This window comes from Plutella xylostella, chromosome 21 (genome assembly GCF_932276165.1).
Source record: "Plutella xylostella chromosome 21, ilPluXylo3.1, whole genome shotgun sequence".
Lineage (NCBI taxonomy): Eukaryota > Metazoa > Arthropoda > Insecta > Lepidoptera > Plutellidae > Plutella > Plutella xylostella.
In genome coordinates, this window is record NC_064001.1 from 6757147 (window position 1) to 6778100 (window position 20954).

Here is a 20954-nt window from a genome sequence, read left to right on the forward strand (position 1 = left end):
TACGAGTGCAACACACAGCAGTTGAACAGTAGCGCTAAGACGCGGCATATGTGTGGTCCAGCGTGCTGTATGTGCTCTATGCTAAGACCATCGTGTCCTGGTGATTTGCCACGGGTCATTGATTTAATGACTTTTCCGACATCCTTAGCGGTGAAAAGTGTCGTGCACTTAAGAGGGTGGGACTCAGTATCAACACTATCTGATTGATCCAATGATGAATGCACAAGAAAGTGATTTTTAAATAGGTTCGCAATATCTTTGGCGTCACTGACGCCCTCGACACTCACGGGGAGACCCGGCCGTCCACTAATCTTGTTGGTGTGTTTCCAAAAGTTACGGAAATCATTCCTTGAGTGGTGTGAAGCTAGGATATCCATTTTGATTTGTTCCTCATGCTTTTGACACCATTTTAATCTCGATTTAAAAATGCGTTTACTTTCACTCATTTGCTCGTATAATTTACCCGAGTTTGGCTTTCCACACAAACACCACATTTGAAATTTGAGTCGTGCCTCCTCGTGAGCGCCCCGGACATACTTGTTCCATCCAGTGACCTGCCTACGCTTCCTACCACTGTCACGCGGCGCACGATTCAAAGCTGCTGACTCACTCAGAGCAGACACAATGTCAGAGTACAGTTTATCAATAACGTCCCTATGGCCTAACGTCCTATCGGCAAACATACAAATCGCTGGGAAATAATAAACATGTCATCGATATTTTGAACAAAGTGGTGTTGCTGAGTACTTAGTTTAGATAAATAGAGTTTCTAGCCAATTTAAAGTACAATATAATTTTGCTTTATTAATTTAGATGAGTTTAGTTTAATTGAGAGTAAAGCAATATGTCGATAGCAGTGTTCGCTAGCGAAGTTCGATCAAACCGCCATCTCGACGATTAAATCAAAATCACAAATATCATACGAAAATACACAATAATAATTTATCCTAAACGATTTTGTAAATCCGCCGAATATCAAAAACGGATTTTGATAAAACTTAACATAAACACTCTCAAATTTGTTGAAAATCATTTAGTATTAGTAACTGTAACACAAACATTACATTGAATTATTTTCTAACATCGCTCTGTTTCATTTTTGTCGATTAGCTTGTATCTTTTATTGTCCTTGTTTAATGGAGGTAACAGCATAATAACGTATGTTTAACATTGCAAAATACGCATACGATACATAGGTGACATAGTTTCATAAACCGTGTAGTTAAATATTTATAACATTAATTATAGATATATTATTTAGTGCTTCTAAGTTACGATTTTTAGTAATGTTTGACCTTTATTGTTATGTCCAGTGATGTCATGATGACATCAAGCTACAGATTAAACTTTGTTAAGGGCATATTATTGCTTCAATTGTGTTATAACATATGCACTGCAACGAGAAAGCGCGAAAGTACTACCGTACTACAGACAGATCAACTGATTATGGCTTACATAAAAGCCAGCACTAGAGGTCTTGTACCGCTTCGCCCAGAGCCTCTCGCCTTTGTAGTGGCTCTAACAATCACTACATCTCGTCGGCCGTCGCACAAGACGCACGTATTCATGTAATCTACACATGCATATTCAAGGGTCAGATCTCGACCAGGCTCGGATTGATCGTCCAACAGAAATTATTCCTACCCCGTATATGCGGGGCTTGAGGATTGTGCCGGCACAATAGCCCCCGACCGGTATCCGATTGGACGACAAAACGGAACATCGCTCTTTTGATATGATTTAACAAGATGCTGCTGCGCTCCTCCTAGCTTTTGTGGGAGGAAATGTGTAGAGCCAGCATCGTTATTATGTGCCATGTGTTTCTACGCTGCTAGTCTTATGGCAAGAGAAATACATATGTATTTATTATGTATATTAAAATCTACGAGAAGAAATAAAACACAACTACAATGAGTAGATGGTGTTGAAGCAGTTCAGTCGTAGAAAAGTCTCGCTTATCGACATTTTCTTGGAGCTTCGCGGAACATTGAGTGAGAACTGTATCTCAGGCTTCAGGCCGCGGAGAGCCGGCGCTTGTTGGGAACTGTAAGTGGACAATGCGACATGTTTATCCCGCGGTGAAGTCGCGCGGCCCCTGGCGGGAGTTTGCTCAGATTTATCGGATCAGCGGCCGTCGCGCGGGACGTGCCCCCAGACCGCAACTGTTGTTGCGTGCAGTTCAACTGGATTTAAAGGATCCTTTGTGTCGTTCAAAAATGTTGCACTTTTGTTTTTTGAGCGTTCCGAATTCAAAATGTGTTTGGACAGCGCGCTTCTGACGATCTGTGCGACTGTGCGTGATGGACGCGTGGGGGTCAGTGCGGGAGGGGTTTCAAAATTTATCATCAGGAATGACAGCGTTGACATGTTACCTTTGTCGCCGATTTTTGCTTGATAATAAAAGTAGTTTAGACGATCCTATCCGATTGCGATTGGTTGTGGTTTAGAATTAAATATAATAATGTTAAAATGTGGATGTCCGATTAGTCTAGCGTGTTCCTTCTTGGCAACAGTCTAGATGGAATTCAGATACCACTTCAATGGAAACTTTATAATGTCTTCAATTATAATTAATTACAGTGAAACACCACGTAGCAACCTTCAGATAACAAGATTTGATCTCGCACATGACACATGATGCCATCTTTACGCTAGCTGCGTACATCGCAACCAATTACACGACACTTGTTATGTTAATTACAAACATCTCTATATTGATGCGGTAAAGCTGTTAAATTAATATAGATTCAGTTAGGTCGGAGCCAGGGCTACCAAACTATGTACACAAAAATTAACGGATAACAATGTAGAATGTAAAAGTTCAGATACTCACTCACACATACAGTAAAAACACAATCCTACATTACTTATTGATCAACTGCCAGACAAAGCCTCAACGTAGAGACTTGGAGAGTTTCGACCTGTACCTAGAAATACGAAGATAAAACCTATCCTTCGCAAAGCCTAATCAAGTACGCTATATACTCAGCATTACATTAGATGACAATTAATTTACAAAGCAGTCGCGAGCGACCGGATGTCGTGCCAGCCCTAGCCCGGTAACCGAGGCAATCAGGAGAGAAGTAATTACATGTTCATTAGTGTGACTGTGGAAGGGGACACGCCATATCGCGTGATAATTCTCCGCACAAGATTGAGCTGCATTCACACTGGCTCTGTTTGCCAGCTTTATTAGCGGAATCGGGCTGGACGTTGAAATTGGCTGGGTCAGTTTTGTGTATTGCTCGCCATCGGTGTTGAAGTTAGCTTTGGTAAGCGGAACCGGAGGAAATTCGCCAGGATCCCGAGGTGGCTTTGAGCTCTGAAATGTACTATCTCTTGTGGTATTTGGCTTAGTTTTTAGTACAGTATTATCATGATAGAGATGGATAGATAGGGTACTCTTTATTTGTAACTTAATGAGGAAGAAAGGCGGTCTTATCACTCAAAACTATCTCCGCCAGACAACCTTTGGATAGAATAATTGTGAAATTGTAAATATGTAGGTAATGTTCCAGCTTTATGTTGATAAGTGTTATACACCGACACGTGAGTGCTTATGCGCTTTCTTACGGTGAAGTCAGCTATTCGTTTTCCCATCACGAAGTTCACCTCAAGTTAAAATGTGCATATCAGCAACAACAACAATTTATCACGTGTAGAACCTGCGACCGCGTGCTCATCGCATCTGAGCAACCCCCGCACAGCCAGTGCCAATTTCTCCATAAACGGTTAGAGCATAACCAGGGAGTAGTGGTTGAATTTTGACACATCTGTCATGAATTTTATATGGAGATGACTTTTTATTTATAAATCAATCCTTGTCGGTTAGTTAACCGACTATGGATAAATTGGGCCTTAACAAATCACTGAATCAACACGTTTCAACGCGCCTTCCTCTGTCATCTCAGTATAATTTGTACCGTCTTACGAATACTTGCGATCGCTGTACAGATATGTAATTATTTCTGAGCCAGTTGCTTTGTGGGTGGCGTCGGCGCCGTCTATCGTCAAAGAGGAGGTAGGTAGTATAGGACCGTTACCGTTTGAACCTTAGTGACATTATCGATAGCAAAATTAGTAGCATAGCTCCAATCAATGACTATTTAAAATTTAGATTATTGGTTACTAAAATAACAGAACAGACAAAAATACATTGTCTACTACTGAAAATATGTAATATGTAATAATATGTGGGGACATCTCACACACGGCCATCCGACTCCAAGCTAGGCAGAGCCTGTGTTATGGGTATCGGACAGCTGATATATCTACACAAATACATAGATAGATACATATTAAATATAAATATCAACACCCAAGACCCGAGTACAAATATCTGTCTTTAAACAAATATTTGTCCCAGCCGGGAATCGAACCCGGGACCTTCGGCATAGCAGTCAGGGCCACTCGACCATCAAGAAAGAAGGAACAATAGGTGAATACAGAAAAAAGAAAAGAAATTAGAGGGCAAACAACTAATAAAAATAAACCACACATACTATTGCTACATACATAAATAACAATATTAACATATTTTAACCAATAATATACATTACATACCTAGAAAATATATTAAAAAATATACTTATTTACTACAATTTCTATTTTTTTTTACTTTTGCTAATAATTTGCTACAATGCTACAAATTCGTGTCACTAACATTCCACACAAATTCTTCTGCTTGCGTGTCAGTCACATTCTTTTTTTTTGTCGACAATCCTCAGTTACAGCTGGAACATTTCGCGTGCGAGGCGTGGGAAGTGTGGGAACTTGCTAATTCGCCAACTAATTGTTTTGTCAGAACGCGTGAGCTATGAGAGATGGGGAGACGAATATTCATTGAGATTCTACTGTGACGTTCAAGTAAGCTGTGCGTGGCGGGGCGACGTATTTGTACACAATTAAGCCGGCTTTTTGAACGCTACTTGTGACGTAAATACGTAGGTGGGCAGATTGATGTACGAAAAATCAATAGTTAATTAAACCAAATGACGTAGGTAGTCAACTGATAATGCAATGTTTCATTTACAAACTAAGACGTTCATGTTTAAAACTTTCGTGTATAACAAAACTCTCCTTAAGGGGATACCTAAAGCTAAAATGCTAAAGTCGGCTTGATATACTTGATTAGATTGGAAAAACGGTGGCTTCTATCACATTGATAAAAATATATTTTGTAGCAGAGGGTATACTGAACATGTTAGTTGCTTATAAATTGGTGCAGGATTATAATAAGTATGTTAAAAAAAATTGCAAACACACCATGTCTTTTGCCATTTTTTGACTTATTATGAAAAAACCCTCGAAATCAGAGGGCCCATTTTCATGGAATCTTATATGTATGTGTAGGTAATTAAATTCTTAACAAAGTTACCTTAAAGAGTTGGATTTAATGGACCAGAAGTCAACTTTTTTTGCAAAAAACTAATAAATTCCGGTTTAAAAATGATGACACCGTGACAGATTTCAGATTTCTTCAGTCGTCGCCCTGGTGGCGGCCTGTTAGGAGCGATACCCACGCCATTTTATTTTTTATCAAATATTTCACAAAAACTGATTAAATCAACAAATTATGACTACAAGTATTATAATACATATGCATTTGCTATGGAAAGTTAATTTTCTAATCATTTTAGATGCAGAAAAGCCGAAAATTCTTAGAAAACATTTCGCCTTTTCGATTTGTTTACATTTTTTACTATAGAGTTACAGATGCATAGATAAAGGTAAACATTGCACATAATGACACTGTTAGATTCTCCGAATAAGAACTATACGGTCAATGCAGTATGCCAAAGCGCGAGCCAGTTTATATTCTGAGGGGTAATTTATTTTATTTTAACGGTTGTGTATGGTAGGTAAGCTACACAATATACAGGGTGTTGAAAAGTAAGTTCATAATTTGTTTTATTTGAAACCAAAAACCGTAGTTAATTAAAAATATATATATTTTAAGATGTGGTAGTCTGTACACTACAGGTTGTTAAAAATAAGTAAGTATTTTTAAAAATTGAAGATCTAAAATTTACATAATTTTTTAAATCTATTTAACAAGCTTTGCAAAAAAGCGGTTAAGTGCGACTGTATCTCGCCATGAAAAAAATGAAATGTTTACTGTAGCTATGAATTTTATGCGTTACAAGTGGAATAAAATACCACATATTATTATGTACAACTATGTAAGAAAAACTCATAAGAAAATATTAAATACACAGGTTTTTTAACCCCTGAAGGAAATAGAGGGGTGTTATAAGTTTAAAGTAAGGGCTGAATTTTTTTTTTAAATTAGGGTGATAGGTGATGTATATTTTTAATGATTTTTTCAAATAGATAAATATTATACCATTTTTAAATTGCCATAAAATTACCTATAGTTATAGTTATAGAAAAGGGCAGGGCTACCAGTGCCCATTCGCCACTGCAACCTAAAAGATCTATAAATTATGACTCCCCATGCCGAGTCTCACTCTACAGGCCCAGGTCTTTTATAAACCTGATATTACCTATACAGGATGTTGCAAAAAGGGTATACTGTGCCGAAAGGGTTTGACTCAGGGGTTATTCTGAACAACTTTTATTCTCCAAGTTTTGGAAATTCTCGAAAAATAAATTCGGTCTCTATAGTAAAAAGTCACGTGATCGAATAAGTTTCTATGTAAAAGGTTTTGTTACGTGAATTTTCAAAATTGTAGAAGAAAAGTGGATCAGAATGGCACCTAAATCCACTTTTGGCTAAGCTTTATACCCTTTTTTCAATACCTTGTATAAAATATCGTCAGCGTCACCTTAGATCGTAATCATCGTAACTCCTCGTGACCAAATTTTAGAGGAGACAAAAATACTGTTTTATTTGTAGTTCTAGTTGGCATACTACCCACCTAAAGTTTTTTTTAACTAGCCTAAAAATGATTTGTTTAGACAGTCTATCTTCCTGTTCAACCGCAGCCTGAGTGCCAGTGACTCAATGACTGAAAGGAGGCCATTAGTGCTCCTAAATAAATAAAGCAGGCCTGTAGATTATCTTTCAGTGTACCGACACATCTGATTGCTGTAAGAGCCTGATAAGCTCTTCGAACGAGTCATACCTCTGTGGTGGTACGGTTTCGACCTTTCGGACAGTCAGTTTGGCATCCGAAATGCGAATTCGAATAGTGGGTAGTACAATACTTTGCGTTCGTTCACTGTCGGAGCAGGATAAGAACCACGGGCGAGTTGTTGCGCTGGCTGTTTGCTTAAAAATAGTAACCGCGTTCAACTCTATCCCCTAGAGGGCGAACCTTTAGGGCGGCTCTTGTATACCATCACTTGTCTTCTTATCTGCAGAAAATTGACAGAGGTCATACGTGTCTAACAAGTACATTAAGGATGCGAAAAGAGAGGGTTTGTTTTCACTGAAGAAGTTCAGTTGCGGAGTTCCACAGCGGTAGGTCTTGGACCCCTCTGCTGTGGAACTTGGCATACAACGCGGTCCTGCAAATCAAGCATCCTGCATTTTTCTAATGTCACACAGGTCGTGAGGTAGGCTGAGAGCCTCCTTCGGGGATGACATCCCAATGATTCATTACGAAAAAATTGCTGCAGCTGTGCTCGCCATGCAGTGCATGGGCTACTTCCGAATCTGGGGGGCTGTTGCAAAGGAGTCCGTTGCCTCTATACGGTACGGGTTCCGTGCGATCTATGATCCTTCCGGGAGCACCTGTCTTGTCAAGTCGAAGAGAATGGCTCGTATTCGACGCAACCTGCAGTACTGGTGGGATTGGTTGGAGGACAGGACAGCAGGAAGCTGCAGCAGCCGTCATGCTGTGATTCGACGCATAGATGCAAAAAAAAGTTGAAAGTAACTTCATGTTAATAAAATATTAGATCTTAATTTAACAACATAACATTGCAAAAAAAAATTAACATTGTTGAGTATGTTATTGTAATTTACTAAAGTAGTAATAAAAACAAAGGCTTATTGCATAGTTTTCGTTCACGTTCGCCTACATCGCACGTTGTATATGAGAATAAAGGGTATAATTACTAAGTTTTCTTGTTTAAAAATCACGGTTTGGGGTTTAGAGGAAAACAAATGGTAAAATGCGGAATACAGTTTTTTTTTTTCGAATAAAGAGGAAAACATGTGAATTCAAAAAACGTTTCTATTGACACCAAAGAGTACTTTTCGCCGAGAAAAGTGGAGTTACAATGTTTGCGATCTAAAGTGATGATAGAACTAGAACTTATTTTTTCAGTTCACCTGCTGTTGAGTGAAATCGTAATTAGGTAAATGACTCCTTGACATGAAAATAACTTTTTTTTTATAATCGTTATAACAAAACCGTTTTTTTTAATACAGCAATATTTGTAGGTGTACTTACAGTGAGCAAAAGAGCGCAGCAAGGTGTAAATTTTTTGGTTTTTAAGAAACAAAAATATTATTTCTATCATATCCCAAATACACATAAGTACTTAAAAAAAAATACACACTCTCGCCTTGTACTAATGTACTCCCTTGCGGGGGTACTTACATGTTATTATTTTTCTGGTGACCTCCCCATATCCCTTTGCCAGCTACGTAACCTTTTGTGACACCCTGTATATGCAGAGTTCTGCAAACTACTGTTCTGCTTTTGAAACACCAAAAAAAAACAGGTCGTCTAACTAAAAGGTCACGTGACCAAAAAAAAATTATATGAAGAAGCGTTTTTTTCATGAATATAAAAAATTACGTAGGATAAAAGTTTTTCAGAGTGACGCCTGAGTAACGCCCTTTCGGCTAACTATACTTTTTTTATTACACGGGGGCAGAGTTTAATACAACACCCTGAACTATTAAACTCTGATAATATTTTCGCGATTTTTTTACATTCTGATTTCATTTCCTGGCTTAGAAATAACATCAATAACATGCTGCACACGTAGGTTTCGGCATAGTATTAAACCCTTTTTGCAACAACCTGTATAAATATCGGCACGGGTACGACTTTATATATAATTAATTATTAAATATTAAAAATACTTTCAAATAAAAATAAATATTTTCGTATCACAAAACAATATTACCTACTTAGTATATTTTTAACAAAGTGGCATGTCTTCACTTTTATGTTTTCGAGTACTATGTTAAAATTTCATGTCATTGTCCGTAGAACGCCCCGCATACCTCAACCCCCCCTCACTAGATTTGACAGATTCTGATTTTCTTCCAGCTTTAGTGACAGCCTTAACAAGCAAAAAGGCTGAACTTTGATTAACTAATTCCGTTTTTGTTGGCAGCAGCTCGATGCGCGATAGTTAGCAACTCAACTCAGGACTCCTTATGTAACTTTGTCACTGAACTTCACAACTATCCGGGCTTTGTTACCTAAAACTGGGCTTCGCTTTATGTCTCCTACGTGCATTGCCGCCTCAACGTCTCTGCTGCCTCTTAGGGGTTATATCGAGAGAGTTGCTCTAGTGCTTTCAAGTCGAACATTCTCTTAACTTCATATGTATGTTTATAATTTCATAGTCATCATTTTATGGATTTAAACTATAGGATAGGTATTTCCCACATTGAATGGTGTTCCAGGAATCAGATATACATGAAACACGAACAAAACACGAAAATGTATTCCGAAACCCAAAGCCGGATGAAGATTACGGGCGTGCGAGAATACCAAGTTGCAAACAAAAGTATTCGGTGCAGCGATACATCATACAATTTGCTCGGAAAAGCACTATTTCCCGAAATCGAATATCTAGGAGGTGGCTTGTTTGTCGCAAACACATTCCGGCCCGCAGTGCGACGGGATGCGAGTACTCGGGTGTATGCGAGCCGCGGACAAGTAGCATCGATCAAAAACACCAAGTCTCACATTTCCGAGTGCTCAGGCATCCATTGCTCCTTGCTTCATATCCGGCTCGGAGGACCATTTGTAAGGAGCGCTGCTGGTCTTGAGTCTCGGCCCGTTTGACGTTTCCGCCGGATTTTCCGAGTTGACTGATTTTGAGATATTCAAGTGCAGTTATTCGGATTACTGGGAATTAATCTTTTACAGATTTCTATGGAGTTTACTATCAATACTATTTACTAGAGGGGGTCAGGAAGTTATGGTGACGAAAATATTTCTGTTAACCAATCGTATTTCGATGCAAGACATAAGTCACAGAAACTGGGAGTCGAAAGATTCCTTGCATTTTTGTTGTATGTAGGTAGTGCAACAAAGCCGCGAATGACCATTCCTAGTAAAAAAAAACATCTTGTGGGTGCTAATACCGCGGTTCTCGTAATTATTAACCATGCACTACGGAGGAACTTTTAAATTTCCTGGAAGTTATTCTTTCATCAGGCGTTCCTCACATCATCATTATCCGGAAAAGTTTCCCTAATAGCCTTTCCTTAGCGGAGTTTAGCCTCTATAATTAAAAGTTGCGGGTTAGTTTTACGTTTTACCTTCCCTCATTAAAAGTGCGCAGGAGAAATTAAATATTTATCCAAGATTAAACTAAATATTGTGGGCCTGGGGATCAATACTCACTCACCCAGGGTGAGCAGGGGCTACCATGTATATTTCACACTTAGTAAAAATATCTTACCATTACTACGAAAATCGGATTAGATAAGTAATATGCCGATCAAAAAAAAGAAGCCGATAATATAAATAATAAATAATAATAAACACTCACACCTTGTCCATACTAAGCCGATAATAATCGTGTTGTATGGACCTTTCGCCAGCCACAATAAAAAATCTATTATGTTTCGCCCACAGAGTTGACTCTCAGTCCTTAAAGTTAAGTTAAGTATAGTTAAAGTTAAGCATAATACTATCTAGCACAACAATAGTATCCTTCTGTATACGTATAGGTATCTATTACCAGAACCAGCCACCTGTATAAGTTTATGCAAACTAACTTTTGTTACTGTTGCATTTTGTTTACTCGCGCGCACAGAATTACTCCCTCGGGTGTAATAACTTTTGATTGCAAATAGTTTAATTACATTTGTTTAATTGTAACGCTATTACAACGCGTTTTGAGTTATAAATCGGATCGTTTACATCGATAATAATTCAAATGATGGCGGTTCCAATGTTATTAATATGTTATCGTTTAATAACGGTTTTTGCTCACCGCTCAATTGGCCATGAAATAGTTTTGAGTTTGCCCGGGTTGGTTGAATATTGGAAGTAAATTTTCCACAATTTCTCTGGATACAAGGTTTTTGGGTGTTAAAGAGTTACTAAAAGAGTTACTAGTATTTATTATAATTAAAACTAGATCTAACGAATACAACATAAATGAGGCTGGGGAACTTGATCTATTTTTATGCCGGTCTTTGGCTTTGGTTGAGGAAAGCACAAGCACACTGTCCACCGTCTTATTATTCTTCAAATTCCGTCTCCTAGCGGAAGTTGTCAATCATTGCTTTCTTCCACTTTTAATCACTGTAAGTATAGTAGATATATACCTACTATCTCATATGTAACTTACATAATTTAAGGCACTAACACAAAAAAAATACTGACAAAAAACAGTGCCGGCAAGAAAATTCTGCTGAATATAACTCTGCATTTTTGTCTCGTACCAAAATTCATCAGGAATTTCAGAATCGCTATGTATGTCTCTAAGAGGACAGGTTTTTTTTGCGTGTGCCTTCGGTCCTGCAGCTCGTTCTACTAATTGTTTTTTCGTTTGTTGGTACTGGAATAGGTATCGAAAAACACAAAAAGTATGTTTGAAATACTTTTTTGGTCTCTACTCTTTCTTCTACTACACCTTGTACCATATAGGTGTATTTATTCCTGGTTTTAAAGTTTGGCATCCTAAATTCCGGCTGCCGCGGTTCCAACCGAATATGTTTTGCTTCTGTAATCCTAATCCTAATTCGGAACAACATAAGCGGGCGGTGAATTATGTTGCCGTGACATGATGTTGTGTACAATCTGAAACATATCCAGCGCAGGTTGGCATCGACAGGGCGATTCCGTTTTATGCTTTTATGCTCATGATTTTAGATGTCATATTCCGTGACTTAAACTTTAGTATCGTGAATCATTGTTTGCAATAATTATCTATCCTGGTTTTGACTTCAAGAATTAGTTCTTAGTTCTAAGTATTATCGACAACCGAAAAGGTATGGTAGAGCACCTTTAAACTTTTTTTACTTAGCACTGACAATTAAAACTGAGAGAAGTTTCTTCGCTAGCCTACAATCTTGTAAGTCGACTCATAGGAACACTTTTTCCGTACAGGTATATCATTATGTACGCTGGATTATGAATCGTTTCGGTTGCCGGAATACTCGACCCGTTACTGGTATGAATGGAGGAGTTATTCGGGTGGTGTTGTTTTGGCACGATTCGGCTTAGATTTATGCCCCCACATCAAATGCACTCATAAACAGAGTGCCGTCGTCCAGGCGGATCATGGCGATTGTTTTAGATGGCATTTCCTTACGGATCATTGCTGTTGTATAGGGTCATATAATATGTTTACTGTATATGTTACATACACACACTAAATGTTGACATGTTAGAAGAAAGCTGTTGCTATATGTCACTTAACATTCGTAAAGTACCGTCATTAGCATCCTTAAAAATATATTTTTTTCTTAACATAAACTAAAGAAAATACCTATTTATTGTCTGATGACTGTAACAAATGTCAACGGGTTATGTACTTATTTATTATAAAAACAATAGTTATTAGTTAATTAATTTAGGCTGAGACTAAATGTGTAAAGCGGAGGGCAGGAGTTTCAAGCGCTTCTTGACAAGAGGCAAGCGGCTGATCACTTATGATCAGAAAAGATCATAGCCATTATCAGTTCGCACTCGGCGGGCACATCGCGTTCAAGCTATGATGCATGGCTCTTCTCGCTGTTTTGTAGACACGGTTTATTGTTTAAAGTCCGCGACAGTGTTGTGTGGCTGATGGCCGCAGAACGAGGCTAAATCTAGATAGGAACGACAGCGGCACGCCCACACGAATCGACAATGTGTGAGTGTGTGTGGTCGATGTATTTCAGTTGGTCTGTCTGTTTTATCTAATCTCCATTTTTTTTGTTCCCAGGTAAGGGTTGCTCTGGCATGCTGTAGGAACCAGGTCACGTGTGCACGTGATGAGGTATTAAAATTATAGTTTGAATTTTACATAATGTCGAGGTATGAGTGTATTGTTGCAATGCAATGATATCTCTGTGTCATGTGAATGGAAATCTGATAGCCATGTGTTTTCTGTTCTGTGCATATTGATAATCATGTTTCAACGTTTAACAATTAATATAAAGTTACAGTTTTCGATAATTGGCATTATATAAATATAAGTGAATGGCTTTATATAATATTTTTGTGATAAATAGTACGATGGTTGTAAAATGTATCACCTGATTATTTGCTTTCTGGAAACTGAATAACAAATTATTTATAAATCTGATATGTAGAGAAATGTGGTATGGACCTAACCATGGAGGACTTACATTATTCATAAACTCTGCTTTAAAACTGAAAATGGCAATTCGTGCTAGGATATATTTTTATTAATGTATAAATATATAATCGTCTCCTAATCTAGCAGTCTCCACAAATTCGCATGTCTCGGTGTCAACATGTTTTCCACCAACCACCGACGACGTATCTATTTAAAGTTTCACATGCCACCTGAAATCCGTTCATATAGAGTGTTTCAAAAGTGTGAGGCGACTCAGCACTTTTTGTCTAGTATTTGAAAGAAAGAAAGAAATAAAGAAACATTTATTTGACACACTGAACAATAAAAAACAGAAAACAAAAATGAAAAGAATACTACAAAAAATATATATGAAAAAAAACAGAAAATAATACAATACAAACAAACAAGGTTGATGATGAAACAAGGTTGCTGTCCAGAGTGTCAAAAAGGCACCAGCTCAGCGTGTGCGAGCAATGAAGTGGGATGATTGCAGCTTCAGTGAGATAGAAACTTTTACCTAGTGGGTGGAACTTTTTCTTTGCCTGCGAGTGTAGTAAAGACACGTGATCAAATACATTTTAATTTTGCCAATTTTCGACTGTCGTAGAACAAAAGTTTTTCAGAATGACACTTTGAGTCATCCCCTATCTAACCTTACACCCTTTATTGTACTTATACAAACGAACCTAGGCAGGCGCTGCCTATAGAGTAAACACGAGTCTAGTATCCAGATGGCGTCTAGGTATTTGTGCTCAAACGGTTGGCACTGAGAGGCACTTACATCGAGCCATGTTTGCCGACACCTGCCGTCGAGACGGCTGCTACACGACATTTTTAGACTAAGCAATATTTAGATTGTACGATCCTTGCGCATCGCTTATGTTAGAACTTCCTTCCATGTGTAAGAACATCACTTATATTTACAGAGGTTAAGCATTGCGTATTGATGGCATTGCATTGGTGGGATATTTTTATTTGAGAACTGCAAAAGTCGCACCGTCAGCAGTGTGTCCTGGCTTTGGCCACATGCCAAACTTACGCCAGTCAGTAACCCAACCTCTAGACCCTGTTGACTGTTGATCTTACCTATCTATACACATATATTTGCCAAAACTTAACGTAATTTATGTCGGTAACAAACAGCGTTGGATTGGAAAACAACATTTGCCATGTAACAATATCAAACAACATAGCAAGTTGCAGTCTATCGCTATATGCAGTGTGTATTCGGTATTAGCATAAATCTTCGTTGCGAACATACGGCGCGCTGTATCAAGTTGAAACTTATTTACCGACAGTATATGTACGTACTTTGCGAGTTACAAGTTCGCCTGTCGATTATCGTTCGGTTTCATATCAAAGGACTGAGAGTTTGCTGCAGAGTTAGCTGATATTGACTGCTTGACTTAGTTTAATTGCTTTTTGTGTTCAGCGTTTAGTTTGCGTCTCCGTGGGTGGTTCAGATGTGTTCGTGTATTAAGCCGGCTTTTTCCCGGCGGGATTCGCATGTATTTAGATTTATTAATTGGGATTCCGCGATTAAAAGCAGTCTATATTATAATGGGGAAATACATTTTAAAATCGGTTTATTGGATTTTGAGTTCCATTCGAGTTAAACCATTACAAGTAAACCATGCGAATTTAATATAATATTTAATGCAAACACTAATAAATAAATACTACTACTAAATAACTAAATAAATACTATACAGTATTAGATTAAAATATGATAACTTACGTGCATTAAGCCGAGACCCCGAGACACCCCCGACTCTGCTGTATAGTGTCAACTGCACTCGGCCGCCGACTGCCAACGCGTCGAAAATTCTTTAAAAGCTCTCGTCTTTACGACTTGGCGTGTGAAAACGAAAAAAATCGCTGTTAAACTGTTTACGAACGACGTGATCGAACGTAATCCCGCCCGCGCCCGTTCCATTTCCGGCCAATTACGTGACTTACTGGCCGAATGTGGCCCAGTGGTCAGGGCGGACAGGCTTCTATACAAAAGTTCGTAATAACAATTGTATTTTGATGGATACGTAATCAGGATTTCTTAAGTAAATAGGTACGTCCCGGATAGGTAGTATGTGTTATGAATCTGGTATTTGTAAAATAAAAAAACATTTTATAATAGAAATTTAATTCATGCATTTTTCTGAATCCATATGTTGGTACACTGTTAATAATTTATTTACGGATCACCTCGTTGAGAGAGTCCTACTTATTTATTTATTGATAAAAAGGACGTTTGAGACCTTAAAACATTATTAAGAAAGCCTCTTTTTATGACACAAAAGATGACTTTATTTTTATGGGGCGTAAAGTGCCCCGTTTATGGCTGTGGGTCGGTAAAATTTTTCCCTCGAGTTTCACCACTCTGTTAATGACATTACGAGCCCACTTAAATTGAGTAGTGAGAGATAACCTTTAAGAAAGGCTCTGCTATACGATACTAGCCTTTCCCACTGGCTGATGTGATTTTATCCTAGAAATTTACAAAACTAAATTAAAAATATACCTAAGGGTTCAGCAGATTATAGCGATTACCACCCCGAGTAAAAAAAAACAACAAGATTTAAAGTTGAAAGATACTTGAGAATTTAAAATCAATAGAGTTTCCATATACATTTTCTTACGATTAATTAAATATTATTCAACTCTTACTGCGTACTCTCATATCCGTTATCATTTGTGGAGTGTACACGGGACAAGCATATCGCCATGATTAGACAGACGACACTGTAAGCTACAATCACGCTAATGACGTAAACTATCTCATCTCCACTTCCTTAACATACACATGTGATATCTGATTGTGAGGCCGAGATCCACAGAACTACTAACGGACCGTATTCGATAGACACAAGAGTGATTAATTCAATTCTCCCCGCAATCCGGCGCCGCTAATAAATTAATCTACTCGACGGATGACTGTCACTGTCACATTACGGCCATTGCTGCCCATCTGATGGCAATAGCCTCACTCAGATAATATGTATATTAATTTACTAACCGTAGTCAACCAATGCGTACTAAACCTTTTGTTGGACCAAATTCGGCGGTCTTTACAAACTTACTTTTCTGAACGTCAAGTAAGGGCATAAACATAACCATGATAGCTACTCAACGATTACTGCAAGTGGTGCCTAGCAGTGAAGTATTAGTCAAAGTCACAGGGAAAAATTAATTAATGGAGTTTCCAAGAAATTATCAATTTTATTGTTCCAGCTCGATGGCGAAAGAAATTAACATGACTGTCTAACGAAAGATAATTAAAACTTTTCTCGAACGACGCGAACGTTTTATTTTTATTTTAATCAAGTTGAAAATAAAACTTCCGTTAATTGTTACAAAGTTAAAATTTAAAACTATAATGGAAACACGTCGAGTGTCGCCTGAATAATTTTGCGCTGAATAAAATTGATGTAGGGTTCTCTGAGTACCGGGCCGGTGTCGGCAGCACTGACTGTGAGCGCTATTAATTAAAAGCTGATATTCGGCGTCATTCCTCGCGATAACCCCCCCGAGCCCCGTGAGCCATAGACAGAGGACGAGATGCTATCGCTCTGTCCAACTGTTTGACGTCCAACTTCACAAAATTGTGACAACCCTAGTCTGCCTCCGCCTATCTTGTTAATGAAAATTGTTATCAGTAAAAAAAAACCCTGGCAGAATTTCTAGTTCTTTTCACGATCCTTTGGGCGACCGATGGCGATGTTTGTAATTTCAGTAATTAAAACTTTTTGACATTCCTTAAATGCGAGTGACATTGCTTTGTTGTGCTTTGTTATTACGGTAAAACGAACAGTAAGTTTTACGTGCATTTGAATATAAGTTTGTCCGTACTAGTTTGTTATTTAAACAAAAGCGGAGTTGGTTCAGAATATAGTTGCTACTCAGAGCTGTATGCTGTTAAATAAGTAATGCGGACGCTTTGTGAAACTGAATCGTAAAAACAATTAAACTAGCAGCGTTTTGACGAGTTTTATTTGCAAGATACAACTTGCTACTTCGCTAAATAAATTGAGCTATTAAATAGCCGCCTTCGAAGTCGCAACGAATGAGAATAGAATCACTATCCGTTCTCGGAAAAGAAAACTTTGAAGGCTCTGTACATTCTGGCACTTCAGCTATGTGGGATGGCTCGTCAGCGGATAAATACCTGTACCGAGAAATTGTTAAGTTGCTTCCCGAAAATGTAGACAGAGAGGATTTTTTCCGTTTATCTAGACATAGAAATTCTATCTATCCAGTCTGTATGGCCACAGCGATGGGACCTAAGTATTTAGTACAGCAACTTCGGTTTTAATTAAATATATAGCACAGAGATCTTACAACATAAATTCATAACTTGACATTCAATTGATTCATAGTTGCGATATTAATCTCCTCTCTATCGTATGTCCCAGTGCATAATTTACTGTTATTGTTACATTACTACCTTCCTCCCTGCTAATGGTTGAACATTTATAATCCCCATAAGTAGCTCTGTCAACTATGTACCTTAATAGAGGAATAACTAGGGTTTATGTTCCTGTCGACAGGTTCACGGTTTTCAACGCTAATGTAATATACACAAATTAAGTTAACAAATGAACAATGAAATGTTGATGTCTCGTTTGATTGTGTTTTTAGTCTCGTTTCAACAACTTGAATAATAAATAGATAACCATACTAAACGTACTTACTGACAATTAAATTATAATTTCTGTCTAATACCTAATACTTTATAAGAACCTAATTATATTTTACATCGTAAACGTTCAGGTTCATGTTAAAAATATATTTTACTAGCTGTTTCCGCGCGCTTCGCTTCGCCTTAAAAAGTTTTCCCGTGGGAATTCCGGGATAAAAAGTAGCCTATGTTCTTTCCCAGGGTCTAGACCGTATGTATACAAAATTTCATTCAAATCCGTTCAGTAGTTTTGGCGTGAAAGAGTAACAGACAGACAGACAGACAGACAGACACAGTTACTTTCGCATTTATAATATTAGTTAGGAAGTTAGGATTAGGATTAGTAAAAACTTTTGAAATATTATTTTTTAACATTAGTGTCAGCCGGATGTCTAGAATAGTGTCGACATCCTTACAGTAGACCTGCGGAGCGCGTGCACAGAACTCGCCGTGCACTCCCGCGCCTGAAGTTGTTCTTTGAGAAACTCTGTACTTTCCCGCTTTTGTGCGCCGCCCAGTAATTAATGTTGGACGACTGAGCGAAATATTTCACCACTCTTCCGAATATTTCTCCACTTTTCTTGTCTCGTTTTCTGTTACGGAACTGCAGGTGGCGGGGATTTCATTTGTTCTGTATAAAATCTTGCCATAAGTTATCTTTTCACTGTGTTGTATTGTAAAAATTGTGTTTGACCCATCACGGTTATAATCCCGATTACAATTGGTCAACACACATACCTAACTGTTGGTAAGCTAAAACACACCGTAGAACAGAACGGGCGGGGGTCTAAAATAACGTGAACTTGTTCAAAAGTGTTGGAAAAAAATTACTTCTGATTCACAAGCTAAGCCCTATATTCTTAGAACACCTAAACCTTATTATCTTCTCATACGGTTTTTTTACATTATAATAATGTCCTCCTAGCCGAATTTCGACCACGGCGGCCAATCTCAATTGAGATCAGCCATCTACGCAGGAGTAGATTATAGTGCCCAAGTGTGTGCGCAGTACACAGGAGCACTCTCTGTTCCATCACTCTCATAACCCAATGGGACGGATTGACCGACACGACTGGAGAGAGCTAGGCGCAGGACCGACTGCTTTACATGCCCATCCGACAGCATGGATCGTTACACTGTTTCGGACATCAGGTGATCAGCCTTCTATGTCCTAACCAAACTTAGAACCACAATTTAGAAACACAAATTGATGGTCCCACCCGGGAATCGAACCCGGGACCTCTGGGTCATGAAGCGAAGCTTCTACCACTAGACCACAGAGGCAGACATTATACACAAAATACAAACTCCACGAACGCGACGATGCAACGTCCATTTTATGTTCCACTATACTCTATGCGTCACCATTCAAACCCTATAAATTCTAAATCTCAACCGTAGACTTGCAAGGTTATATGCATATTATTAAGAATTTTGCAGGTTTACTTTATGAAAGCTGAAGGGAAAGACATGGTGTACATAAGCTATTTCATTGCCTGCGACATTCTCTATTCAGAAGACATAACTTAAACCTGAGTATAGAGAGCAGGGTTTCCGCTCTATATTACGTATTAGACTTTACTAAGTTCGCTCTTGACACCCTGTTTAATCCGAAACGTAGCCTATGGCGAATACTCATATAGCGACGGTGACCATACGACACAGTTTTACAGGACAAATTGCAAGTGTAACAGAACATATTGAAGGCTGGTAAAAAAGGTTCTTAGTTTTTAGGGTTCCGTAGCCAAAATGGCAAAAACGGAACCCTTATAGTTTCGTCATGTCCGTCTGTCCGTCTGTCCGTCTGTCACAGCCGATTTACTCGGAAACTATAAGTACTACAGTGATGAAATTTGATGGGAATATGTGTTGTATGAACCGCTACAAAAATATGACACTAAATAGTAAAAAAAAGAATTGGGGGTGGGGCCCCCCCCATACATGTAACTGAGGGATGAATTTTTTTTTTTCGATGTACATACCCGTGTGGGGTATCAATGGAAAGGTCTTTTAAAATGATATAAAGTTTTCTAAAAAACATTTTTCTTAAAGTGAACGGTTTTTGAGATATCAGCTCTCAAAGTCGTAAAAAGTATGTCCCCCCCCCTCTATTTTTATAACTACGGGGTATAAAATTCTAAAAAAAAATAGAGGTGATGCATGCTAATTAACTCTTTCAACGATTTTTGGTTTGATCAAAGTATCTCTTATAGTTTTTGAGATAGGTTGATTTAACTGTAAATTATATTTGCTGCTACGGAACCCTTTGTGCGCGAGCCCGACTCGCACTTGGCCGGTTTTATTAGATAATTTTTATTCGTGTCGGCGTTGGTTTCGGTCTGTGAAATTCACAGATAAATATGTAATGGTTATTTAGGTTAGTTAGTACAATTCTTCATGAATAAGTATCATAGATACTTATATATGTATATTGAATCATCATTTAATCAGTCAAATGCCCGTCACCTGTACCTACCTGTGTTTTTTAAAGTGTAGTAAAAACAACATTCCCTACAAAGCCTTGAAAACTAAGAAATACAAAAAAAAATCCCTATTAAAACCGTATTTTGCAGACACCCTACACGAACTCTGATTAAGAGAAGTTGGTGCATTCCGTGACTCGTGCAATATTGCGAGTGTTCAACGCTAGTTATACGCTTTTACAAGTAATGAAGTGAACCTACATATTTCAGGGAGCCCTACGTCGTGGGTGCCTAGACGTGATGAGTTTCAAACTCATGGGCCAACTTACAAATTATCTCGTGGTGAATGCTCTTTAAGTTGGAGTTTTAAGAACTATTAACCTGTGGAATCCCGTGCAATCAGACACAATTAAAAATCTGTTTCACAAATAGAGTTA

The 20954-nt window shown here is 38.2% G+C and overlaps 1 protein-coding gene across 6 annotated transcripts in view; it reads left to right on the forward strand.

Annotated features, from left to right (window-relative positions):
- The window catches only part of LOC105393727 (furin-like protease 2), a 173804-nt gene that overhangs the window by 87620 nt on the left and 65230 nt on the right, over positions 1-20954 (forward strand). For 3 of the 6 annotated variants that reach the window (XM_048628528.1, XM_048628529.1, XM_048628530.1), the window contains one exon: positions 13042-13095. The exons of the other annotated variants lie outside the window; for them this stretch is intronic. The gene's annotated coding sequence lies outside the window, so the exon portion shown is untranslated. The remainder of the gene's footprint in view (positions 1-13041; positions 13096-20954) is intronic. 6 annotated transcript variants of the gene reach the window in all.